A 27,526-nucleotide genomic window follows, 5' to 3' on the forward strand; every position below is an offset into this window, starting at 1 on the left:
ATGAGAAACTATGAAAGTCAGAAGATCCAGGGCAGATGTCATAAAGATCCTAAGAGAACACAAATGCCAGCCCAGACAACTAGCGCCAGCAAAACTCTCAATTTACATAGTTGGGAAACCAATGTATCTCATGACAAAACCAACTTTGCATAATATCTTTCAACATATGCAGCCCTACAAAGAATAATGGATGGAAAACTCCAATACGAGGAAGGAAACTATACCCTGCAAAAGGTGAGAAAGTAGTCCTGTTGCAAAGAAACTAAAAGAAGAGAGAAACACAAATATAATTCCACCTCTAACAAAAAACAAACAAACAAACAAGAAACAGGAAACAACAATCACTTCTCCTTAATATCTCTTAACATCAAGGGATCCAATTGCCGTCCCCTCCCAAAAAAAAGACATAGACTAACAGACTGGATACATAAAGAGGAACCAGCATTTTGCTGCATACAGGAAACACACCTCAAAGACAAAGAAAAACACTACCAGAGAGTAAAACTCTGGAATACAATTTTCCAAGCAAACAATCTGGAGTAGCCACACTAATATTGATTAAAATTGACTTTCAACCAAAAGGTATCAAAAAAGATATTGAAGGATACTTCATATTCATCAAAGGAAAAATCTACCAAGATAAATTCTCAATCCTAAATATCTGTGCTCTAAATGCAAGGGCATCTACATTCATAAAAGAAACCTTACTAAAACTCAAATTACATAGGGCACATCACACAATAATAGTACAAGATTTCACCTCCCTTCACAATCAATGAACAGATTATGGAAACAGAAAGTAAACAGAAACATTCAGAAACTAACAGAAGTTATGACCCAAATGGATTTAACAGATATTTATGAAACATTTCATCCTAAAATAAAAGAATATTCCTTCTTCTCAGCACCTTAGGTACCTTCCCAAAAACTGACCGCATAATCAGTCACAAAACAGGGCTCAACAGTTAAGAGAAGATAGAAGTAATCTGATGCAATCTATCAGATCAACACTAAGTAAGGGTGTTCTTTAATAACAAGAAAAACAACAGAAAACCCACATACACATGGGAATTGAACAGCACTCTCCTCAGTGATAACTTGGTCAAGGAAGAAATAAAGGAAGAAATTAAAGACTTTTTAGAATTTAATGAAAATGAAGGCAAAACAGACCCAAACTTATGGGACACAATGAAAGCAGTGCTCAGAGAAAATGCATAACCCTGAGTGCCCTCACAAAAAACAGGAGAGAGCATACATTAGCAGCTTGACAGCACAACTAAATCTCTAGAACAAAAATACATGCAAGAGGAGTAGAAGGCAGGAAATAATCAAACTCAGGGCTGAAATCAACCATGTAGAAAAAAAAATAAAAAAGATTATACAAAGAATCAACAAAACCAGAGGCTGGTTCTTTGAGAAAATCAAAAAGATAGATAAACCCTTAGCCAGACTATTCAGATGGCACAGAGATTGCTTCCAAATTAACAAAATCAGAACTGAAAAAGGAGACATAACAACAGAATCTGAGCATATCAAAAAAAAAAAAAAATCAGTTCCTAATTTAAAAAAAAGTCTATATTTAAGAAAACTGGAAAATCTGGAGGAAATGGAAAATTTTCTAGAAAATAACAGGTACCAAAATTGAATCAGGATTAGATAAGCTACATAAACAATCCCATGACTCCTAAAGAGAGAGAAGCATTTATTAAAGTTTCCCAAGTAAAACAAGCGGGCTTAGTGCAGACTTCTATCAGACCTTCACAGAAGACCTCATACCAATACTGTCCAAAGTATTCCACAAAATAGAAACGGAAGCAGCACTACCCAATTCTTTTTATGAAGCGACAATTATGCTTATATAAACCATACAAAGACCCAAGAAAGAAAGAGAACTTCAGACCAATTTCTCTTATGAATATTGTCACAAAAATTCTCAATAAAATTCTCTCAAACTGAATCCAAAAACATGATCAAGTAGGCTTCATCCCAGGGATGCAGGGATGGTTCATTATACAGAAATCCTTAAATTTAACTCACTATATAAACAAACTCAAATGGGGAAAAAACCCCATATGATCATTTTAATAGATGCTATAAAAGCATTTGACAAAATTTATAACCCTTTCATGATAAAAGTCTGGGAAAGATCAGGAATTGAAGGCCCATACCTAAACATAGTAAAGGCAATATGCATGAAACCCATAGCCAAAATTAAACTAAATGGAGAAAAACTTGAAGCAATCCCACTAAAATCAGGGACTAGACAAGGCTGCCCACTCTCTCCCTACTCATTCGGTACAATACTTGAAGTCCTTGCCAGAGAAATCAGACACAAAAAGGATGCTAAAGGGATTAAAATTGTAAAGGAAAAAGTCAAAACATCATTATTTGCAGATATGGTAATATACATAAGTGACACTGAAAGTTCCACCAGAGAATTACTAAGCCAGATAAACAACTTCAGCAAAGTGGCTGGGTATAAAATTAACTCATACAAAACAATAGCATTCCCCTCCTCAAAGGCTAAACAGGCTGGGGAAAAAATTAGAGTAATTACTCCCCTCACAATAGTTCCAAATAACATAAAATACCTCGGGGTGACTTCAACCAAGCAACTGAAAGTTCTGTATGACAAGAACTTCAAGTCTCTGAAGAAAGAAATTAAAGAATATCTCAAAAAACAGAAAGGTTTTCCATGCTCATGGATTCGCAGGATTAATATAGTAAAAATGGTCATTTTCCCAAAAGCAATCTACAGATCCAGTAGAATCCCCATCAAAATTCTAACTCAATTTTTCATAGAGTTAGAAAGAGCAATTTGCCAAATTTATTTGGAATAACAAAAAAACACAGGATAGTGAAAACTATCCACAACAATAAAAGAACTTCTGGGGCAAATCACCATCCCTGACTTCAAGCAGTATTACAGTGCAATAGTGATAGAAACTGTATGGCATAGATACAGTGACAGGCAAATAGATCAGTGGAGCAGAATTAAACACCCAGAAATGAACCCACACACCTTTGTTCACTTGATTTTTTGACACAGGTGCTAAAACCATCCAATTGAAAAAAGATAGCATTTTCAACAAATGGTGCTGGTTTGACAAATGGGACCTCATAAAACTGCAAAGCTTCTGTAAGACAAAGGACACTGTCATAGGACAAAATGGCAAACAGCAGATTGGGAAAAGATCTTTACCAATCCTTCATCTGATAGAGGGCTAATATATAATATATACAAAGTACTCAAGAAATTAGAATGCAGAGAGCCCTATAACCCTGTTAAAAATGATTTAGAGAGCTACAAAAAGAATTCTCAGCTAAGCAACATAGAATGGTTGACAAGTGCCTAAAGAAATGTTAAACATTTTTGGTCATCAGAGAAAAGTAAATCAAAACAACCCTTAGACTCTACCTCACACCATTCAGAATGGTTAAAATCAAAAACTCAGGTTACAACAGATGCTGGCAAGGATGTAAAAAAAGAGGAACACTACTCCGTTGTTGGTGTGTTGCAAGCTTTTACAACCACTCTGAAAATCAGTATGGAGTTTCCTCAGAAATTTAGATATTACATTATCCTACGACCAGCAATACTCTCCTGGGCATATACCCAAAAGATGTTCCAACATACAACATGACACATGCTCTACTATGTTCATAGCATCCTTACTTGTAATAGCCTGAAGCTGGAAAGAACCCAAATACCCTTCAACAGAGGAAAGGATATAGACATTGTGGTACATTTACACAATGGAGTACTACTCAGGTCAAAAACAATGACTTCCTGAAATTCTTAGGCAAATAGATTGAACTAGAAAATATTATTCTGAGTGAGGTAACCCAATCACAGAAAAACACACATGGTATGCGTTCACTGATAAGTGTATATTAGCTCAAAGCTTGAATTACCCAAGATACAATCCACAGATCACATGAAACTCAAGAAGTATGACCAAAGTGTGGATGCTTTAGTCCTTCTTAATAGGCAAACAAAAATATTCATAGGAGGGAATATGGAGGCAACGTTTGGACCAGAGACTGAAGGAAGAGTCACTCTGAGTCTGCCCCACATATTTATACATTCCATATATATATATACAAACACACATAACCACTTAAATTAGATAAGATTAATGAAACTAAGAAGTGATAGGAGCTGGATATTGCTGTCTCCTAAGAAGCACAACCAGAGCATGTCAAATACAGAGGTAAATGCTAGCAGCAAACCATTAAACTGATAAAGACATCCCTGTTGGAGGAATTTGAGAAAGCATTAAAAGATCTGAAGGGGCTTGCAACCCCATAAGAACAGCAATCTCAACCAACCTTAGCTCCCAGATACTAAACTACTACCCAAAGACTATGCATGGATTGACCAATGGTTACAGCTGCATATGTAGCAGAGAATGGACTTGTTGGGCACCAATCAAAGGAGAAGCCCTTGGTTCTGCCAAGGATGGACCAACACCCCCTAGTGTAGGGGAATGTCATGGGGGAGGGTGGCAATGGGGGATTAGATGGGGAGGAGAGCACCATTTTAGAAAGATAGGTATACGGGGTAGGGGTCTCATGTCTGGGAAACCAGGCAAGGGAAAAACATTATTTAAACATAAATAAAAAAAAATTCAATTAAAAAAAAAAAGGAAGGAGGACTCATTGTTCGTGTTGCTAACACTGGTCTGTTAGTTCTGGGTGCTATAAGGAAGTCAGGGAAACAAATCACTAAGTCGCATCCCTTTATGGCTTCTCTCTCTCTGCTCTGACATCCTGATCTGCTTTGAGTTCCAGCCCTGAATTCCTTTGGTGATGAATAACAATATGGTAGTTTAAGCCGAATAAATCCATTCCTGCCCAACTTACTTCTTTGTTATGATGTTTGTGCATGAATAGCAACCCTTGTGTGTAGTTACCTAACTTGTGTTGGAGTTTTCCCAGTTGGATCCTCTGTAGAGATGAATGTATGTTGTGAGATGATTAATTTCTTGTATTTTCTTGTGTGTAGTTACCTAACTTGTGTTGGAGTTTTCCCAGTTGGATCCTCTGTAGAGATGAATTAGTAGAAATATATTGTTTAAATTTGTTTACTTTTTTCTTCTATTTTTTTTTTTGAGTATCTTTATTTCTCCATCTACGGTGATTGAGAGTTTTGCTGGGTATAGTGGCATCTGTGGTCCTTTAGGGTCTGAATGATATCTGTCCAGGAACTTCTGGTTTCTAGTGAATCTGCTGTGAATTCTGGTGTAATATTAATATGTCTGCCTTTATTTGTTACTTGGTCTTTTTTCCTTAAAGCTTTAATATTTTATTTTTAATATTAATATTTTAATATTTTATTCTGTACATTTAATGAGTTGATTATTATGTGGGGGGGTGTTCTTTTCTGTCCTAATCTATTTGGTTTTCTGTAGGCATCTTGAAAAGTTATGGCTATTTCTTTCTTTAAGTTTGGGAGGTTTTCTTCTATGATATTGTTGAAAATGTTTTCTGGCCCTTTGCTCTGGGAACTCTATTCTCTTCTATTCTTATTACTCTTAGGTTTTGTCTTTTCAATGTGTTCCAAATTTCCTGGCTGTTTTTGGTTTGGTACTTTTTACATTTTGCATTTTCTTTGACGAATGTGTCAATATATTTTATTATGCCTTCTATGCCTCAGATTATCTCTACTCTCTTTTATATTCTCTTGTTGATGCTTACATCTGTAGTACCTTTTGTAGGTTTTCTATTTCACAGGATGCCCCCATTTGTGATTTTAGTATTGTTTCTATTTCCACTTTTAACTATGGGATTTTGTTCAATTTCTTTATCTGTTTGAATGTATTTTCCTGTATTTCTTTAAGAGATTCGTTTATTTCCTTTTTAAAGACTTCTACCTATTTGCCTGTGATTTACTATATTTCGTTAAGGGAGACATCATCATCATCATCATCATCATCAGCAGCAGCAGCAGCAGCAGCAGCAGCAGCATCCCCTCTATAGTTTTCATATGATGGGATTTTAGGTAAGAACACTGTTTTTCAAGTTTGTTTGGCTATCAGGGGCTTTTTGTGATTGGAGATCTGGGTTCTGATGATGTCACATTACTTTGGCTTGCACTGCCTATGTTCTTCTAATTATCCATCATTTCCTCATCTCTGGTGTTAACTGGCCTGGGTGTCACAGTTTGGAGCAGTCCTCCTTGGAAGCAGTTAGAGCTGTGGGACTTTGGTTAAAGCATGTATTCTGGGGAGGCAGGCAAGGCTGACACTGATTAAGGAAGGCTCTCTGTGTTCCATTTTGGAGCAGTCATACTCTGTCATTTGTTAGAATAGTTTTCCTGTGTCCATGGCTAAGGCAGACTCTTGATATAGGCAGATGATTTAGGTGGGAGGGGCACACTTATTTGCCATGGGTACAGGTAGAGGTACAGAGGTACAGATCAGTAGGACAATGGTATTTAGGCAGAGCATGATAGACCACATGTTTCTGTGCTCTGTGAGGGTCTCATGTGGCATAGGTATTGATAAGGACTTGTCATCTGTGTTCCTTGTTAGGGAAGAACTCCTGGGACACAGGTAAGCTGTGGGGTACTGTTGGTAGGCACTCAAATTTTCCTAGACCTGTTTTATTTGCATGGGGAAGAACTTCAGATATTGTCAGTAAATGACTAGTTGTCATGACCCTCTCAATGGGGTGTTGTAGTTATGTGTCCAAGGATAGGTAGAGCCTGGCTGGGACCTAGATCTATGCCTATTATTCTTAATTATGAGATTTTCTGGTGTTTGGAGCCTACTTCAACTTTATCTGTTTTTTTATCTGTTAGCATTGCCCACTTACCCCACAGGATATGTTCATATAAAGGTCACAGGACAAAGCCAGATGTCATTTATCAATACCATCATCATTAAGACAGTGCTTCTCATTGGACTTGAACACATCAAGTAGTCTAGGCTGATTGGAAAGAAAACTTCAGGGGTCTGACTGTATCTGTTTTCCCTGTGCTGAGATCATAAGTGTTTACTACCACACCAAGATTTTACATGAGTATTAAAGAAGAAACTCATGTTCTCAGGCTTGCACAGCAAGCATTTAAACAACTGAACTCTCTTGCCAGATTCTACCTAAGGAAATCATTATAACTTATCAGTGGGGTATGTCTACTATTCATTAGGGGGAAACAGATTCAGAGATATTAAGTTAACTTCCAAATATTACTCTGCTAAGAGATATCAGGACTGAGTTCCAGTGTCCCTTTATAATCTTCACTATAACTTAAATACCCAATTCTGAATGCAGTCCAAAGTCCTAGGAGAGTATTGGATAGAAAAGGGACAACAGTGAAATGGGGGAGAAGCATCACCCTAGGAAAAGCAAAGGAATACAGGCCTCAAACTTCTGATCATACCCTTTTCCTACAGAACCAGAGAGAAGGGAACATGAGCCGTAAGTTCTTCTCATTCTTCTCTGCCCAGTATTCATCTCTCCATAATAACTAGCCTTTTCTGGTACCCAGCTCCCATAGCCATGGCTGCCTAGTAGAAGAAAGGCCCTGCAGATGACTGCTCATAATCATAAAAAGGTTAGGCATGCAAACTCTAGTAGTTACTTTTCTGTGGGTGGTTAATACCATCTGCCAAACAGCAATTTGTGAGAGAAAGTTATTTATTTCATTGTAAGGGTTAATCCATCATTGAAGGATAGCAAGGCAGAATTTAAAGGCCGGAAGTTAAAGGAATAATCATAGAGGAATGCTGCTTACTTGCTCACTCACTGCTGTATGTGCATCTAGTTTTATTTACAGCCAGGGCCCACCTGCATAGAGATGGTGCCTCCCACAATGTGTTTGGCCTTTTCACATGATTCATCAATCAAGACATCATCTCATAGCCAGGGTCAGATAACAAATTGTCAAAGTAATTCACATTGGGACTTCCTATTCCTAGGAGAATCTAGCCTGCATGAAATGGAAAATACAATCTATCAAGGACACAAACCAAGTAAAGAAACAAAATATCACAATGCCATTGTCTCAAAAGATTCAAATTTTCTGCATATTGTTGAGAAAGATTTTATTTTTAACACAAACGTACATGAATGCCAAGCTTGCCTCAGAATCATTTTATATAACTGAGTGTATCTTTAATCTTTTGACCTATCAGTCTCAACCTCCCTCATACTGGGATTAAAGGTGTGCATCACTATGTGAGATTTATCCTTGTTTATCTAGCCCAAGGCTTGGTGCATGTTGACAAAATACTATCTCAACTGAACAACATCGCCAGCTCATGGAATAATTCCTTATATTCTGCATGAAGAGTACAAGCTGAATCTTCTCATGAGAATATTTGTATAGGGCACCTAGTGGTCTTAAGGTACCACACTTGAAGAGAACACACATGATCCTAAATGAAAGCATAATACTGCTTCTGCTGAGTTTATTGCAAAACCGCATCACTATGTACATTCATACAAAAGCTGTGTGGCATTATTTAGTATAGAGACAGTGCACCTGCAAAACACTGCCTTGAGCACCAGATGCTAAGAGCACCCACAGCAATCTATTTTCTTCAACAATCTATTATCTAGAACTCCCAACAGGCTGAAAACAACCAAATTAATGGATTAGAAAGCAAGAACCTTATATGTGAGCTCTCAAAACTCTGCAGGCTGGCAGACATATGGAGCTACTCAGGTAAGACAGCGATGGGGTATAAGGGATATGTGACTGCCAAGTTGACTTCAACAGGAGTAAAGTAGGGACAGAAGAGCAGCAGGAGGAAAAAAGGGAGAGAGAGAGAGAGAGAGAGAGAGAGAGACTGGTCACCTTACACAAGCTCTATCAATGACATTAAATCTCATTTTCAGTGTGAAGCCTCTTTAAATTTCAGTAAAATAAATAGTATTTGCACAGACTCCACAAAAAAAAAATGCTACACTAAGAAAGTAAAACAACAGAATTCTATCTAGTTCACCCACTTGATGGTTAAATCATTTCACATTGAATTCAGGTTTCATGGCTCGTTAGAAGTCCCGAAAGAAAATTCTCAGGGATATTTCTATACTAATGAGTGTTTTGCAAATTCTTTTTCTAACATATTTGTATTCTGTATTTCCTCCTGGGAATAATAAAAACCCTTATTTATGGAATTTGGCACTACCCTTGAGAAAAAACACAGCTATTTTAATTGAACCTAATTTATTTTTATTAAAGATGTTGGTGTTCTATGCATTTGATATACGTATATGACAATGAATCTATCAACCTAACTACCCCGGCCTCCTAAGTATGTCTCTATGCCTCTTTCAAATACCCCCTGATAATTTTATCTTTTCTTCATCAAGATGTGGGTTTCTTTTTGTGGCTCATATAGTCAGAAGGAAATAGAACTATGTCATTTTTTAACTTCCTTCACCAGATACACTCTCTGCATTCTAGCAGAAAGCTTCATGTTTACCAGGGGCACAGATAACCAACATACCAGACATTTCTTGGCCTTAAATGGTGAATTCTTCTTGAAAATCTCTCATAACACCATCACAAAAGAATGAGACACAGTTAATTACATCTTTTGTTCACTCTACTCTTCTAAAGGATTTGGCTTATCCAGGGAGATACACACTTCATTTATAAATATCTATAAATGAAGTTCTATGCTAGGTACTGTTCATTGCTCTGTCAAAATACCTGACAAAAATAAGAAAGAAAAAGATCTCATGTTGGGTTTAAATTGAACAGTGCATACTAGCATTGCAGGCAATTCACAGTGAAAAGAGCTTATGGGAGAAAATCACACTGAGTCTTAGTAAGGAGTCTAAAAATGATGGTCAGCTCACTTTTGCTGAGAGAGTTGAGTTCCCTGCCCATTGGTTGGTGTCATTTATATTTAGGATGAGTCTTCATGCTTAGTTAAATCAGTTTGAATGAAAAATAAAAACAAACATACCAAGATATATGTTTACAAACTGACTCTAAATCACCAGATCTTGACAGTGAAGATTAGTCACCACTGGAGCCAATAATTTTTCTGATTTTTCTCACACGGTCTCAGTAAATCTAATATATTTAGTATTGCAAATCAGCACATAAGACCTATTGATTGTTTTGAGGCCACAGCAGAATCAAAGCGGAAACACCAGGTGCTAATCAGTCTCCATTTTAATGTGTGGAGAAAATCAAATTAATGATTGCACTTATCATGGCAAGTGACAATAAGTGCCCTGATGACAAATTAGATACAATAAAGAAGAAAGTGGAGGGCAGAAGGAAGCTACAGCTCTTCCCTACTTCGAAATCGCTAAGAGGTAATAAGAAATATATTAATACCCAGGGAAAAATGCAGTGTGAAGAGAAAATAGAAATAGAACGGGAATAAAGAAAAAAGCAAAGAAAAGGGAAAAGGTGGAGAGAGAGGAAAAAGAAGAAAGGAAGTTCTGTGTGCCAAATTCCTCCCTTTTAAAACATTCCTTCTAAGCTACTTGAGAAAGTTCAGTTTACTCAGAATTAAATCTAAAAGATATGAAAGAAGTAATGATATGCACAGGGTTTTAAGTATGCTAAATTTGAAAAGTTAACTAGGGAAAAGGATGAAGGCATACTGTTTATTCTGTCTAGGACAGAAGTCTTGGCAGTGCTTTAATTTGACCTTCTTAGCATGGACCACATTAATATTATGTTTTGAGGTTCCTTAGCTCTAAGAAACCAGATGGAACATGCTGAAAGAAATCGAGTCACACCCACCTCTTTTTACTCACCATTGCAGATAATTCTACTGTGATATTACAGTATATAAATATCATCTGTAATGCATCACTGCCATCATATTAATATGTTGACAGCTAGCTGAATAACACAATTATCTTTAAATCCTGTTTCAAGGCTTTGAACCTGCCCACTCATTGTGCCTTATATCCTATATTTTGAGACCTATTAGTCAGTTCTTCCTGGAGCAAACCTACTATCTAACACCATGATATGACTTACAGGATCAAAACAGAAAAAAAGCAGTACTATTGAAAGAACCTTGCTCAAGTCTCAGGGTGGTGTGCCCCAGGAAACACGAGAGACCGATCTTGATGTAAAAGCAAGAGGCCGTTTAATAATAACGGAGCTCCAGGCCGACGCATATCTCACGCAGGAGACAGAGGAGTCGACCCTGAAGCTCAAAAGTCAGGGGTTTATATAGGGAAGGCTAGGGGGTTTGGTGCGGTTACATACAATTGGCTAATTTCTGGCACGGCTATATGTGATTGGCTCATTTAAACATGGCAGTAAGATTACAGCACAGCAGGAGAGTACGTGTTGACTGGAACATACAGGATTTTAGAAGCTAGGCACGTATCAGGGTTTAAAGGACATCTGGTTAAAGTGTGACTCTGAGTAAGCTGGGGGAGGTGCCTTTCTGCCAGATGGTTTGGGCCAGTCCTGATAACTCGGGCTGGTTCCTGCATTCCTTTTCTTTATCTTTATGGTCTGTTAGTCCTAGTGGCAGGGCGGGGCTGCCTGGACTTGTTTTTCACAGTGTTTAGCCCTGGGTTTGTGAAATTTAAAACTTATTCTTTTAATTTTATATTTTTAAACCTTAAATCTGTATAATTTTCCTTTCATTATCGCCTGGAAATTCACATTATGTTTGGATCTCCCTCTACTTAGTACTTTTCTAAAGCTTTCATCTGTAATCTTTGTTGAGTAAGTCCAGTAGAATATAAAGTCAACTGGTTCTAAGTTCAACCTTATAGCCACCACAGGGGATGGGACATAAAGTGGCTTTCTTGCAGTCCTAAGAACTTTCAGCTGGGTAACCTGATTTAAAATGAGGATGGCAATATGAAAAGCCAGAAAAAACAATTCCCTCTTTTCTCCTGTCTTTTCCAGTGCTGAATACCAGTGGATCCATGCTTATCACCCTGTACAAAGCTTAAGTCCAAGTGGCTCAAGGACCTCCACATCAAACCAGATACACTCAAACTAACAGAAGAAAAAGTGGGGAAGCATCTCAAACACATAGGCACTGGAGAAAATTTCCTAGACAAAACACCAATGGTTTATGCTCTAAGATCAAGAATCAACAAATAGGATCTCATAAAACCACAAATCTTCTGTAAGGCAAAGGAGACTGTTAGGGAAATATTGTAACCAACAGATTGGAAAGGATCTTTACCAATCCTACAACTGATAGAGGGCTTATATCCAAAATATACAAAGAATGAGCAAAGTTAGACAACAGGGAGACAAATAACCCTATTAAAAAATAGGGTTCAGGTTGGGGATTTAGCTCAGTGGTAGAGTGCTTGCTAGCAAGCGCGAAGCCCTGGTTTCGGCGACTAGCTCCGAAAAAAATGGGGTTCAGAGATAATCAAAGAATTCACAGCTGAGCAATGCCTAATGACTGAGAAGCACCTAAAATACTGAACGTCTTTAGTCATAGGGGGAAGACAAATCAAGATAACCCTGACATTCCACCTCACACCAGTGAGAATGGCTAAGATCAAAAACTCAGGTGACAGCAGATGCTGTTGAGGATGTGGAGAAAGAGAAACATTTCTCCATTGTTGGTAGGATTGCAGACTGGTACAACAATTCAGAAAATCAGTCCGGATGTTCTTCAGAAAATTGGACATTGCACTACCTCAGGACCCAGCTATACCTCTCTTGGACATATACCCAAAAGACGCTCCAACAAATAACAAGGACACATGCTCCACAATGTTCATAGCAGCCATATTTATAATAGCCAGAAGCTGGAAAGAGCACTGATGCCCTTCAACAGAGGAATGGATACAGAAAATGTGGTATGTCTACACTATGGAATACTACTCAGCTACCATAAACAATGACTTTATGAAATTCATAGGAAAATGGATGGAACTGGAAAATATCATCTTGAGTGAGGTAACTCAATCACAGAAAAACACACATGGTATGCATTCATTGATATGTGGCTATTAGCCCAAATGCTCAAATTAACCTAGATGCACGGAACACATGAAACTCAAGAAGGATGACCAAAATGTGGATGCTTCAGTCCTTCTTTAAAAGGGGAACAAGAATACTCTTGGGAGGGAATAGGGAGTCAAAGTTTCAAACAGAGTCTGAAGGAACTCCCTTTCACAGCCTGCCCCATATGTGTCCCATACATATACAGCCGCCAAACTAGATAAAATGGATGAAGAAAAGAAGTGCAGGTGGACAGGGACCAGATGTAGATCTCTCCTGACAGACACAGCCAGAATATGGCAAATACATATGTGAATGCCAGCAGCAAACCACTGAACTGAGAATGAGACCCCCATTGAAGGAATCAGAAAAAGGACTTAAAGAGTTTGAAGGGGCTGGACCCCCCATATGAACAAAAATGCCCACTATCCAGAGCTTCCACGGACTAAGCCACTACCCAAAGTCTATACATGGACTCCAACTGCATATGTAGCAATGAATAGTCTAGTAAGGGCACCAGTGGAAGGGGAAGCCCTTGGTCCTGCCAAGATTGAACCCCCAGTGAATGTGATTGTTGGGGGAGGGCGGGAATGGGGAGACGATGGGGAGGGGAACTCCCATATAGAAGGAGGGGGGAGGGGTTTGGGGATGTCGGTCTGGAAACTGGGAAAGGGAATAACATTTGAAATGTAAATAAGAAAAACCCAATTTAATAAAGATGGAGAAAAATAAAGATATTTAAGTTTAGTCTTTATTTATAACTTCTTCAATTCTCCAAAATGTTTCTATAGTTCTCTTCCAAAATCTTCTCTCTTAAATGTTTCCAATGAAGGTTCTCTAAGAAAAGTGGAAAAGAATCTGACTCTGCTCTTTTTTCTCAGCACTTATACATCTTTCAGAATACATGATCCTGTGGTAAAAGTTCATCTCAAGTTTTCACATAAATATATATCATAAAATTTGTAAGAAGTTTACAACAGAGTATGGTTACATGCATATCCATTAAACTGTCTAAATATTCATTATCTGCCAATATCTCTCATGGAGAGTTAAAAACTATAATTTTGTGACTAAATAATTATTGAAGTTTTGTATAGATAAAGTCAGTCAATATTTTATCTTCTGTCCTTGAACCTATACTAATTCCTTAATTCCCTTCTTAGGAACTTTCTTTAGTTTCACAACCTTTTTTAATGTGCTCTAACTCTAAAGACTATACATGGACTGACCCTGGACTTGACCTCATAGGTAGCAATGAATATCCTAGTAAGAGCACCAGTGGAAGGGGAAGCCCTGGGTCCCATTATGACTGAACCCCCAGTGAACAGACAGCTGGGGAAAAGGCAATGGGGGAGGGGTGGGGAGGGAACACCCATAAGGAAGGGAGGGGAGGGGATGTGGTTCGAAACCGGGAAAGGGAATAACACCTAAAAATGTATATAAGAAATATTCTAATAATAAAAAAAACTATTTCTACAGCTACTTACTGCTATAGATCTTTTTCAGGTATGTGATTGCAAGTTGTGGACTGGATTTGTTCAGATCAAGACAATTCTTCCTTTCTGAAATTCTTTTTTATATTACTGTGGAATATTTTGGAGACACAGGGTATAGATCTCCTTCACTATTTGTTACATAATCTGTATTCATCTCTCCTTGCAGCCAGTAATTCTCAGAGCTGCTGAATAATTGTACTTTGTCTGTAGTTTCATTTTCAACTTTGTTATATACAAGTAACTTTATTTTTACAGTGGTTCAGTTAAGATGTGTACATTACAACGTCTATGAACATTGAAAGTTCCACAGTGGAAAATATTATATGCACACATTACAGGCTTGCCACCGGCCAGGTTCTTCCATGTGCTTCTTACTTATAGACACAAGATAATCTTAATTCTGACATTCACATTCATTTATTTTATAACTTCTAAGAATGTGTGCAAATGGAGTAATTCAATGAATTTCTGAATCTGCTGTTTAGCATAAAAACTGATATACATGATATTTTCATGTAACTAGTTAATTTTTATCAAAAATGATTTTATCATATACTTTATATTCATGATGTCTATGGAATGTTTTCTACTTTTTGTTTCTAAACATTTGCGATCATTTCATATTAAAACTTACAGAGAATTATGCTAGGGATATTTCGTTTTGGTTGGTTATTTGGTTTTTTGATACAGTGTTTCAGTATGTAGCCTTGGCTGGCCTAGAGCCATTTTGCAAATGAGACTATTCTGGAACTAACTAATCTTGCCTTTAGGGTAATGGGATTAAAGATGTGGGGCCAATACTCCAGATTTGGTAAACATTCTGTAGATATGTATTTTAGGACCACAAAAATAAAATGAATAAACAAATTTTAAAAAAAGTTTGTAATGATTTAGTATTTTTTGTAATTAGATACACGGGAATCACTTCTTAGAATGTTTTTGCCAACAATAGTCCTAGCAAAGGATTTGCCCTGGGAGAAATATACATAAAATTAAGATGAAGATAGGAAACACCTATTTCAATATAATGTTGAACATGGTTTCAGCTTATTTTCAGATTCTGCTATTTAGAATGCTGGACTGTGTTTTTGGTTAGTGGGGGGATGACAACCACTCTTTCTCCATACAACACTTACCACTGAGATTGTCTTGATTAATACTATATACGTCCAACTTTTGTGTATTCTTGCTGATCTGTGAATTTGCTTTCATGGCTATGGAGTTTTTGGTAATTTCTGTTGTCATTCTTAACAAAATAATACATCTGTCCCCCGTGGCATTATTTCTGTGCTTATATATTTAAATGTATATGCATTCATTTTTGTGTGTCTGGACTGTGATTAGTGTGGAGTGTGTATATATGTGTGTATGTCTGCACCTCACAAGGTCTTAGTCTGATAGCCAATGCTGTAATTAGTAGAATTTGGTTTGCTCTTTGCAGTATATTATTCTGGATTTCAAGATCAGTCTTTTAGACCTGACAGCAAACCTATCTTTTACTGCTGAGATACTGTGTCACCCCTAGATAGACTTTGTCATGGAGTCTAAGTAGGGAAAATGGGGACCTTTAATAATAAGGGATTCCTTAGGATTGCTCATATACATAGTCTTTCATTAAATTCAGAATGCACTGTCTGTTTTCCTAGGGTTAGAAAAACAAATAAATAAAATTGTGTTTAGCATTAGCAGGTGATGCCAAGTATCAGAGCCTTTTCTAAACATCTTCCCTTTCCCTTTTCACGTATGCTAATTGTAATACTTTCCTTTATTACTTGTTTTTTTTTTTTTTTGGTTCTAAAACCAAAAGTCAAAGGAAGGACAACACAGTCAACTAACCCTTGGGTGTCTCAGAGTCTGAACCACAAACCAAAGAACATACACGGGCTGGACCTAGGTATTCTTGCAGATATGTCACAGATGTGCAGCTTGGTCTTCATGTGGGTCTTGAAAAACTGAAATGGAGCATTCCAAAAAGCAGATGACTATACATGAGAAATAGTCTTCTAGCTGGGCTGCCATGTCTGTCCTCAGTGGGAGACGAAGTGCCTAGCCCTGCAAAGATTCGAAGTGCAAGGGTAGAGGGACACCCAGGTAGGCCACCACCCGTCCAGAGGAGAAGCAGGGGTAGGGGGTGGGGAAAGATTGTGACTGGAAGAGAGGCAGTGAACAGGGTGTAAAGTGAGTAAGTTAAAATATAAAATTAAATTAAAGTAAGGACAGGAGTAATTTAGTAGTTATATTTTGTAAGTAATATTAACCAGGATCTGATATGTCTTTTACATTTACTGTTAGACCTTATTAATAAACAGAAATCATTGCAATTTCTATGTTTATTTAAATTAATCACTTCTACACTAAATATTTCTCTCTATATGTTTTGGAAAAGAGTATCCACTATAATTCTCCCTAAGCTGTCTTTCATTTGGAATTGAGCGTGAGCTTAATTTTATCCTATCTATATAGTATTGGTCTGATTCAGAGGTAAGACTGAATGTTCTGTATAAATGGCTTACTTAATCTATTATCATTTTTTAAGAGCTGCTCCCTTTCTTTACAATGACATTTCATTATAATGAAGTTATACTATATTATTGTTTTATACAGAATGTATATTCTGTTAAACTTTGTCTACTCCCTCCACAGTGCACAGTATAATTTCTCAGGCTTCCTAAGAATATTAATACATCATACTTCCAGTGCCATTGTGCTCTTGCTGCCAAACATGACTAATTGCCAATAGGCTATTTGCTGGTAATTTCAAATTCATTTTCTGTGGTGATAGGGAGCATGTTCTGTGATCATTCAGTCTCCTGACATTTGTCATTTGTCATGTCTTAATTTATGCTCTGAGAAAATTCAAATTTGGTTAATTATTGAGCATGATCTTCCATGTGTATTTTACATTTTGAGTATATGCAAGTAGTTTTCTTTAGATTTTTTTTTATCATCTAATTCAAATCAACATTTCAATGAGTTTGCAATCGTGTTAGTTTTTAGGAAGGGGTTAAGGTGTCTGTAATCATGGATTCCATTTTTGTTTTTTTGCTCTCTTTTCTTTTAGCAGATAATGAAAAGCGTTGCTTCCTCAGTCCTGTACATTCAGTTGCTATGCGTGAAGCTGGGAAACTGACTTAACTGACTGACAAGGCCTGCATCTAATTTCACATCACAAGCCTTTCCAGTGCAAGCTGACAACCTGACAACAGTCGCTTCAGCAGAAACATCGAGTGTGGACTATCTCTTTAGATCTTAGATCAGCAAGGGCCAGAGCTGATAAACTTTTTACTTTTCTCATAATCGCTTCTGATGCTCAGACATCAGAAAGTGTGAGAGGAAAAGTCACTTTGTCTATGTAGCATTTCTTAGTTCTCCTGTTTCTACACTTCAGGATATCATCGTTGTAAATAAGTATTTTATTTAAAATATACAGATTATTTAATAAATAGTCAGCATGGATATTAGGATAATTCAACAGGGCTTCATTGCCTCAAATGATATTCTAATTTTGTTATTTTCTATATGTTTAATTTGTTGTTTACCTGCCCATTAGGCAATTCACCCGAACCCAAACAAATAGTTTTATTTGTATTGCATATTTCTGAAGTGACCTTTATTAGTTTCTACTATTTGTCAATCAAGGAAAAACGTAAATGCATATTTTGTAATTCTATATAATTGCTCATCATCTCTATTTCTGCGGAAATAATCTTCAATTATTTAACTTTGCTTCACAGTGCTTGATTTGTGTGTGTGCTTTGTTGGTTTTTAGCTAACTCCTTTTCAAGTTAATCTTTTGCTTGTTTTGTTTATCCTGTGGTTGTTCACGTACCTCCTACTGTGACTGCACCTGAAAGTGACATTTACTCTCGGTTTTTATTAGCAACCCATTTTGGGGGGGAACCAATGTCTGAAATGTGTGCACTTTTTTAATTATATGCAGTTTTCCAGTATATGGCATTTTTTGCACTTTACATTATATCAGTATATTATGTCCCAGAAAGAATTTCTACCTTATTGTGTAGTCCTTTTGTTTGACATATAATAACTCCAGGTTCAAATTCATGGCACAAAAGACAATTCTGTGATTGTTTCTGTTTAATTTAATCAATACGCACTTTCTGTTGTGCGTAAAGGATTTGATATGACGAAATTTACCTTGAGAGTGTACAGTTTCTTTCTGTCACTCTTAAAAAATGAGAAAATCTTGGATTTATCTTAAATTTTGGTAGTGGAAACATAACCTCATGAATTTACCCTGATTATGAAAAATTTATATACCAATTATTGTACCATGTGCTTAGATTATCTGACTACATCTCCCTGATCTCTGATTGATTTGGAATAACTATGGAATAATTAAATGAATAAAAAGTCCATTCCATTTGGCTGGTGGAAATGAACACGGGCACGCACACGCACACACACACATGCACAGACACACACACACGCGCACACACACAGACACACACACACACAGACACAGACACACACACACACATATATATATGTATATATATATATATCCATTTAATTAGTGTCAAATGTCCTTTAATGCACAATCTTTCTTTCTGCTTTTGCACATGTGTATATTCTAATGTTTGTTGAAAAATATGTTTGTACATATGGAAGCACATATGTACGTACAATGAATGCAGATGTATTAGATTGTCAGATTGTCATTGGGAATATTACACAATTATTATGTTAGACATTGAGTACATTCACTTTTAAATGTGAGACCAATGTTTTGACTTGTCTTGATAGTCATTGTGCTCTATGCACCTCCTGTCTCTGTCTTCTATGAGCTGCAATTTCAGATGGGCCTTCATGTATGCCTGGATTTCTACGTGTTTTCTGGAGATTCACTCTTTTGTCCTCACACTTGCTAGACAGTATTTTTCTCATTGATGTACCTCACCAGCCACCTCTTCTTGGTTACAGTTTTTGTATCATTTTATTGTGTTGTTCTCTTGTTTATTGCTTTTCTTTGACAAACTCTCATCTCTTAAGTTCTTTGTAGTAACACTCATTGTTTTTAAACCTTTCTCTCAAAAAACTTTGCAAAATTCATTTGAAGACAGAAATAATCATTTGAAGACAATATTGAAAGAACTTGTTTAAATTCTGCATTCATCTATATTTAGTGGTTATGGATATGAACAGAGTTATCCACATATAATCCATTGAAGGAAACAGAAGTAATTGCAACTAAGGATCAAGCAAATAGGAGACATAGATGAGAATGCATAATGCACTCTTGAAGCTGAGGAAAAGAAATAGTTCACTCTGATTTGAAAAGCTCAGAAATGCTTCAATGAACAGGAGATAGCCAAGCTCTGCAATTATTGTATTGAAGAAATCATATTTTTTCAGTGATTGAATTTCCCAGGATGCTTCCATCATAAAAGTTTTAAGGAATCTACCAGTTCCAACTAAAACTTTCACCACCTTTGAGTGTTCAAGCATTTTGGTTGGGGCATCTTAACAAAAAAAAAAAATACCCAGCAGCCTCCGGTTAACTGACAAATACTGAGAAGCATGTCACTTTAGTATAGAAACCTATAAACTTTAAAATGAACTTGAAAAACATGGGGAGCATTGCTTTCAATCAGGATCACCCCAGCTCTTTCTCCCATCTCTGTGGGAAGGTAAGAACAAATTTCAGAAGCCTGAAATAATCCTCAAAGCTTCTTACAGTAACTCTCAGCCAGCAATTCTGAGTTGCCACAGTCTCAATATGAGACAAATTTATATCATATGTCAAAACTCTAGAACTAATTCTACAGCACAAATAAATCAACTGCAAAGTCAGGCTGCTGTCTGAAATCCACTCCTCCTCTCCGACTTGGCAAATGTGACATACCATCCTGCAGCCTGCTTCCTTCTCCTCAGGATGCCCTTATGAAGTTTGAAAGCATACACTGTTTTTTAATAAGTAAAATATTCATTTACAATATTTGGCAATAAAATTCATGGATCATTTTACTTTCTTGATTAGTAAAATTTGGAGTAAGTTTTTATTCCAAATTTTAGTTTAAAACATAAAGAAATAAAAATGTATGTATTTTTATGTAGTCCCAAGGTGTAAATTTTTAGCATAATGTTCATATCTGGGTAATTATCACTCATCAAATGCTTATTATGTCTCTATAGTGAAATATTTCTATGTGCTTTCTTCCTCCTTTTCAAATGCACAGCATAGGATTATTATCTTAGTTAAATAAAAGTAGAAAGCACATGCTTTTCTGTAAGCTTTCAATTTATAACACTTCTTTATTGTAAATGGGAGTTTTTCTAGGATAATACACATTCAAATGGTTTATTTTCCATTTTGAAAAAAGTCTAAATTTGCTTTCTCATAGCAGTCATATTTATCACAGCCAGAAACTGGAAACAACACAGATGCCCCTCATCAGAAGAATGGATACAGAAAGTGTGGTATGTTTACACAATGGAATATTACTCAGCTAGTAAAAGCAATGATTTTATGAAATTCGCAGGGAAATGGATGGGTTTAGAAAATATCCCGAGTGAGGTAACTTGGTCAGAAAAGAACACACATCAAAACAAAATATTTAAGGAAAATATTTTTAAAACCATTTTTCAATTTATTTTTATTTTTAAAAAAATATTGCTTATTTTATTTATTTGTATTTCAAATGTTATCCCCCTTTCCAGTTTACCCTCCACAAACCCTCTATTCCACCCCCCCCATATCCCCTGCTTCTAAGAGGGTGCTCCCCAACCCACCCACCTACATCTAACTCACTGTCCTATCATTCCCTTATGCTGGAGCATCAAGCCTTCACTGGATCAAGGGCCTCCCCTCCCATAGATGCCAGACAATGCCATCCTCTGCTACATATGGAGCTGGAGCCATGGGTGCCTCATGTGTATTTTTTGTTTGGTAGTTTAGTCTCTGGGAACTCTGGTTGTTTGGTATTGTTGTTCTTATGGAGTTGCAATACCCTTCAATACCCTTCAGCTCCTTCAGTCCTTCCCCTAACTCTTCTATTAGGGTCTCCATACTTAGTCTGAAGGTTAGCTGCAAACATTTCCATCTGTATCAGTGAGGCTCTGGCAGAGCCTCTTAGGAGATATCCATACCAGGCTCCTGTCAGCAAAGTACTCCTTGGCATCAGCAATAGTGAGTGAGTTTGGTGGCTGCATATAGGATGGATCCCCATGTAGGAAAGTTTCTGACTGGTCTTACTTTATTCTCTGCTCCACTCTTTTTCCCTGATTTTCCTTTAGACAGGAGCAATTTTGGGTTAAAATTGTGAGAAGGGTGGGTGGCCCCATCCCTCAACTGGGGGCCATGCGTAATCTCTGGATATGTTCTCTACAGATTCTTCCTCTCCTTTGTTGGTATTTCAGTCAATATAATATCCGCTGGGCCCTGGGAACCTTTTGCTCTTCTGGTGTCTGGGACTTTTTTAGTCCCAGTTCCCTATTCCCCATTGCTGCAACCCTCTGTTCAATTTTCTCACCCTCTGTGCACCTCCCTGTTTCCTCCCACACCTCTTCATCTTGCCCATATTTGCTTTACAATACAGATACTATATTCCCATTTCTCAATGATCTTCTCATCCTCAACCCTAGTCCCTTACTTTAAACCTAACATCTAAGTTATAAGTATTGTAGCATACTTATCAAGTGTCTAACATCATATAAGAGAATAACTAGCATTTTGTCTTTTGTGTCTATGTTAAGTCACTTAGAAATTCTTTGCTAGCTCCATCCATTTATATCCTTTTCATCCTTTCATTTTATCTAATACAATCATGTAGGTTTCCTGTTAGATATGCCAGGATGGTTCTATAGATGTAAAATGATAATCTACCTTGCCAGAAGACTGAAGATAAAAACTTCAAGATCATCTAATTACATATAGATAAGACATTCAAAACATGTCAAAATTTTAATAAAAGTCAAGGAAAGAGTAGAAATTCAAGACACATCTCCATATAATAATGGAGAAATACTGGATGAATACCACTAACATTGAATGTATTGGAAATAAGCTCTAAGTGTTTATACAAAAACAGAAACAAGACAGTTTTCCCTCCTCTATCAACAAAGACACCATTATTTGGAGAATGTGGCAAGCTTCACATTGGAAAAAAAAAGAATTGTTTTACCAACTACACATATTATAAAGGGAAAATGTCCAAAATATTTAAAGAATAAAACAACAAAACAAAATAATTAGAATAACAAACCCAACAAAAACACTAGACATCAAAACAATAAATAACAATATCCACTTATCAGTGAGTGCATACCATTTGTGTTCTTTGTGACTGGATTATGTCACTCGGGGTGATATTTTTTAGTTCTACCCATTTGCGTACGAATTTCATGAAGTCATTGTTTTTGATAGCTGAGTAGTACTCCATTGTGTAGATATACCACATTTTCTGAATCCTTTCCTCTGTTGAAGAACATCTAGGTTCCTTCCAGCTTCTGGCTATAATAAATAAGGCTGTTATGAACATAGCGCATGTCCTTGTGATATGTTGGAGCATCTTTTGGGTATATGCCTGGGAGTGGTATAGCTGCATCCTCAGGTAGTACTATGTTCAATATTCTGAGGAACTTCCAGACTTCCAGACAACATGAAGCTCAAGAAGAAGAAAGACAAAGTGTGGATCCTTCAGTTCTTAGAAAAAGGGAAAACATATTCACAGGAGGAAATATGGAGATAATGTGTGGAGCAGAGATTGACAGAAAGGGCATCCAGAGACTGCCATACATGTGGATCCATTCCACAGGCAGTTACCAAACCCAGTCACTATCAGGAATGCCAAGAAGTCCATGCTGACAGGAGCCTGATATAACTGTCTTCTGAGAGGCTCTGCCAGAACCCAACAAATACCGAGGTGGATGCTCACAGTTCACCTTTGGACTGAGAACCTGGTCCCCAATGGAGGATTGAGAGAAAGGACTAAAGCGACTGAGGGGTTTGCAACCCCATAGGAAGAACAGCAATATCAGACAACCAGACCCCCCAAGAGTTCCCAGAGACTAAACCACCAACCAAAGAGTAAACAGAGAGCAACCCATGGATCCAGGAGCATATTTATCAGAGGAAGGGCCTTCTTGGCCATTAATGAGAGAAATCGTTGGTCCTGTGAAGGCTGGATGCCCCAGTGTAGGGAAATGCCAGGGCAGGGAGGCAGGAGGGAGTGGGTGGTTTGGTGGGGGAGTACTCTCATGGAAGCAGGGGATAGGAGTATGGGTTGCAGGGTTTCTGAAGAGAAAACCAGGAAAGAGGATAATATTTGAAATGTAATTTAAAGAAAATATTCAATAAAAAAATAAATAACCAAATTCTAAACTGGGATTGTCTAAAATGAAACAATAGTCTCAGAAAAAAAAAAAAAAACAAATGACTGAGAAACACATAAACACACACATACACACACACACACACTCACATACACAAACACACACACATCCTCAGGAGCCTTAATCATCAATAAATGCAAATCAAGACTACTTATAGATTTAGTGCTATATCACTTAGAATGATTAAGGTCAATAAAACAAATGACAGTGCATGATGGAACCTTCCTGATCCTGCCCTCTACCCTCTTCTTCATAGACATTGGGGTGGTTTGAATCTAACTGGCTCCATAGGTTCATATGTTTGAATATTTGGTCCTTTATTGGTAGACATATCAATGCAGCATTAGAAAGTGCGACCTTGATGGAGAATGTGTGTCTCTCAGGAAAGATTGGAAGGTTTCAAAAACCTCGAGTGTTCCATTCCCCCTCTTGTGTACCAAGATGTGAGCTGCGAGCAGGTAGTCACCATGACTTTGCTCCACCACAAGAGACTGTAACCCTCTGAATCTTCAAGTTCAATTAAACATTTTCATTTATAAGTCCACTTGGTAATGGTGTTTTGTCATTTAATAATTTTTAGGCAATTATAACAGCTTTCTCTAATAATCCCCATCAATATACATTAAGCATATTTCCCTTTCGAGTAGAGAAATAATAATCAAACATAAAATATTTTCTATCAATTAAAATATATGTTCATTGTTACCATTCTTCCTATCTTTTATCTTAAAGTGAATCTATTATCTAGTCATGAAATAAAAGAGAAAAGAATGCCCATCATTAATACTGATCTCTTTGGTATTTGCTATAAATAAAAATCCATCTATCTAGATCACTGACTAATGTCCCCAGCTGAGTTTTTTACTGAAGAACTTGAAAGATCAGAATGATAGCAGAAACAAATCAGATTAAGGTACTGCTGTATTTTAGATAAAATGTCTTCTTGATAATGTGTTGGATGGGAACTTTGAGGCAGAACTTTGAGACAGAAAATGGGAAACGTGGGAAAAAGAGGACTGACTCCCCTGGGAAAATCTGGGGCAGAAAGAGGAGGAAAGCAGAGACAAGAGCAGAAAATGAGAGGGTATATACAGTACCTGTGGAAATTCTTGGAACTCCTTGGTGTAGCAGATCTTGCCCTATGGCTTCCTGATAAACGCAAAGTCAAGCAAAGCAATAGGGCTGTGCAGATACAGCTTTTCAGTCATCAGTACTATCTTGTTTTTATTCCAATATCTAAGTTATTTTTATCTTAGTATTTAATCATGTTGTGACATTAAAATCTGTTATAACATCTGTTATTCAAATAGATATTATTTGGACAACAATTTCAATTTTACCAATGAATGATTTTACTAAATAGAACTTTAGAGTGATTTAATTGTATTAACTTAATGAAAAGTATCAATACCCACATCTTTGCTATTAAATAAAATAAATGATAAGAAAATTAAAGAATTACTATGGCACAAAATATGACTGTCAAATATTAAAGAAAAGTGTGACAAAATTTTAAGAGGATTTAAACGTGGGTAAGTGTGTCTGATAGTCACAAATCCATGGAAGCCTTTGGAGGGATGCAGCAGCCTTTGGAGGGATGCTGATCTCTAGCATTCTAGTGGGAGTAAAAACAGTTTATCCTTTGATGTTGGAGCTCTGAATGTTAATGGTTTTTAGTATTATGGGTAAGTAAATGCTCTGGGTGATGGCATTTTATAAATGACTTTGAACTTCAATAATTCAACTTAGGTTCATTCCTTTCATCTATTAACATTAAGAGCCAAAATACTGTTTAAGCATACCAGGAGATTGAACATGATTTAAGGGTCTGAGACGGCTGGGGAGTGAATGTTCTCTCAGGGCTCTAAGACATGATTTAAAAGGTTTCACAAGAAGATTGTGACCTAATACATAAAAGGAGAATTAGGTGCTTGCTTCTAATTTGCCATGCTTACAATTAAATCACTTGTGGCTATTGTTCTTCATGTGATATGAAATTGAATAATTGTCACAATTCCATTGAATTTCAAGAATTAAAACTAAAACCTGGTTTAAAAAAAAGCAAACACGATTTCGAAAGGCGTTCATTTGAACTGTAACTGTAACTGTTAACTGTAAGTAAGCATTATTCTGAATCATGCTTACTAACTAAATGGGCAATGATTATTTCAAATGTCACATTCCTCAGTGAATGGGGAGGCCTGGTAGTGTGGGGTAGGGTAGTGATATCCTCTTAGAGATAGGGGGGAAGAGAAATGGAATGAGGAACTTCAGAGGCCATACTGGGAAGGTAATAACAACTGGATTGTAAAATATATATATTTTAAATGTCACTTGGTTAGGAAAATAATGATGAAGAAACTCATATGTTTATCTTAAGAATATACTTATGTCTCTGCTAAAAAGATACTTTTTGTTAAAATTTGTTTCATATATCACTAACACCTTCTCCTTTAGAGATTTATTGCTATTTAACCTATAATTGACTTTCTTTGGAGTTTTGCCTCATTGAGAGAAATTTGAAAGTGCAAATTCATTCAGTACTTATTTGTATCAGTGTTTCACATGGCAATAAAAAGGAAGAAATCCTGACTTTCTGATTCAACATAATTGAAAACAAGATTGAAAGCATAAAAGCAAGTTAATTTCCTTGTGGGTGAAAATGAAGTAAGAGAGACATTTATTTGATAGTCAAGATGAATGCAAACAGCTTTTTAAGCTCACCAGTGGATAAACTGTTGAAAATGTACTCAAATGGGGAAAAGTAGTGTTATCTTAAATGCAGTTAATTTATCACAGCTTCAAATGATGAAAAGTACTACTGATTAAAAATCATTATATATTCTTATTGGTAGCTCAGAGTATCTTTGAGCAGAGTGACCTCAAACACAATACCATGTCCCAGCTTCCCAAAAGGTAAAACTGTAATCTTGCATCAGAAACCTGTCTTCGATTTGTTTTGGTCTGACATTTTATGGAAGATATTGCAAAGACAATGTTACCAAAGTATCAACACTATAAGAATTTATAACTAATAATATCTAGGTGATATGCATATTACTTATTCTATAAATGTATTAATAATTCATATATTTTTGATTTAATAAAACTAGGCCTATATTATGATTAAAGTTAATATCAAATGCTTCTCATAAAAATATTTTGTACACGAGATATATGAGTAATTAGAAAACCATTTTGAAAACCGTTTTGTAAGAAGGCAGTATGTCAAGGTGTTATTTGTACTTCATAACTGCTGGAGGAAGAAGACTCGGGGTTCTTGGTGGTAGAGGTTTTGGTTTCTTTGTTTCCTTCCCATTGGAATGTCATGGAGTGCACCTATCACATTCAAGGACTGGTCCCATGCTTAGGAGCAATCAGCTGGCACAAACTGGACTATGTTTTGTTTTCTTTTACTCTATTTGTGCATGCATTGATGCATACCTGCTTTTGGTATCAGGAAAGCAGGGGCAGATCCAGGAGGAGTGGGGGAATTGAAAAGAGTCAATTATTTGACCCTATTTATAGAAGGGAAAAATATTCACAAGAGGAAATACAGGGACACTAGCTGATATGAGGCCCCTGACACACATATAACAGAGGACTGCCTGGTCTGGTCTCAGTGAGAGAAGAAGCACCTAACCCTTTAAAGACTTCAGGCTCTGGGGAGTGGGGAGGGCTGGTAGGATGGGGCTGGTGGTGGGACATCCTCTTGGAGAGAGGAAAGAGGAATGGGATGAGGAACTGTAGGAGGGTAGACCGG

Source organism: Rattus rattus, chromosome 10, assembly GCF_011064425.1.
Source record: "Rattus rattus isolate New Zealand chromosome 10, Rrattus_CSIRO_v1, whole genome shotgun sequence".
Taxonomy (NCBI): domain Eukaryota; kingdom Metazoa; phylum Chordata; class Mammalia; order Rodentia; family Muridae; genus Rattus; species Rattus rattus.